We start from the raw sequence: 1872 nt of genomic DNA on the forward strand, positions 1-1872 counted from the left end.
CTTGTGCCTAATTTTCGAATCACGCGAACGAAGAGAAAGAATGAAGTTTGAATTTCCTTCTCCAATCACTATACATGATTCATTATACACATTTTCGTGTTAAATTATAGATTAAATTGTCAGTGCGTTTCACGTCCAGTTTGAACATTTTAGAATTAAAAAGGATCGGCTTTCGAAAAGATCTTGTCAAGTTCGGCTGCTCCGAAGAACAAAGTAAAAACATAAACGGCTTGCAACAAAGGATGGTTATAAAACAAAGATTTTTCCACATGGCTAATAAAAGAAAACGGCTTCACAGTAAGAAAAGTTTCAGTGTGACATCAGAAGACACAAAAGTACTTCATGGCAAAACAACAGTGTCGTGAAATAAAACAATTACAACTTTTTTTCGGAGAAACGTACACCTGAAGAAGATGCCGTAATACATGCTGAAGTTTCATCCATACTGAGAGTTAATTTCGACTGATATGTCATAAATAACAACGTAATACATGGTCATAAATCATTTCATTATGATGTAGAGGCATCATTTCTCAAACGCTGCAGTGAACTTCGTTCCTCTGTATCAAATGTTCAGTCATTGACAGAATTTTCATGGTTTGTGGAGATATGGTTTAAGGAAATATTACGACACGTCCGTACTAGATGGCTCTCGCTATCTCCTGCGATTGACAGAGCTTTATACTGCTGGCTTCCCATCGAGTCATATTTTATTTCAACGGACGAGGAAGATTGTTCAAGTTATAAATTATAGTGCAGCAATCATTAGTCCTTTTTTTAGATTTTATTACGCAAATCCAGATTTCAGCTAGTAGGTAGCCATTCTCAATGCTAAAAATACAAGAATTACATAGTCAGATGATATAATAAAAAGTTATAACTAATGGCATAACTTATATGGCTTGTATATTACATACCATTATTTTCTGTTGTCAATGTATGTAAGTCCCTGTTGTTCGGGCGTCAGTCACAGATTTATGAGTACATCTGGCTGACATTTGGCGCCATCTATGAACTACTTAGTAAATAAGAGAAACAATATACCTGTTATGATGTTTAAATAACGGGGGAAAATGCAGCGATAAAAACATTTAAATCAGATCAACTCTAATAGTTGCATATTACATGCGCCTTCTTGTGTCTTATAAATAATAAAAAAAAAGTTTTACCGAGCTGACGTTACTCATATGTTTAAAGAATAAAACAACTGACTCACAAGGAGTGAACCTGGAAATTTTCTTGTATGTGTATTTACGATATTTGTTGGCAAATATGAAGTAAGTCCGACAGCAATGTAAGGAATTTTACCTATGTTTTATTTTATGTAATTCTTATGTAAATTTGAAGTGTTTTACTTTCCCTAAAATATTATATACGTCGTTCATAAAGAGGGCGCAGTACAACCAAACGATGTGTTCTCCACACAGCCCACCTTCTTTATACAGTAGTATTAAAACAACTGTGAATGACGCCCGAACAACAGGGACTTAAATGCATTGTCAAAAGAAATTAGTGGTGTGTAATATACAAGCAATATAAGTTATCCCATTATTTGTAACTTTTTATTATATCATCTTGCGAGGTGCCGGGGCTAGCAGTGCATTTAACACTAAATTCTTCTAGAATCTTCATACATAAATGATGCTCTAAGGCCCCCCCCCCCCCCTATTCTAAGTCCGACTATTGCTGTTGCACATGGATTAAAAAGAAACGTGAACTGACTGTAATCGACCCTGCAAGTGGAGTAGAAAAGAGTTTGGGACCTGCAATAATTTAATTTGATAAATAAGTTAAATAAAGGAAAGTTTCATTAACGTAGTGAGAAATGAAAGGGTTGCTCTACCGATTAAGAGAATGAAAGTTCTGTCCAAA

Source organism: Schistocerca serialis, chromosome 1 (assembly GCF_023864345.2).
Source record: "Schistocerca serialis cubense isolate TAMUIC-IGC-003099 chromosome 1, iqSchSeri2.2, whole genome shotgun sequence".
NCBI lineage: Eukaryota > Metazoa > Arthropoda > Insecta > Orthoptera > Acrididae > Schistocerca > Schistocerca serialis.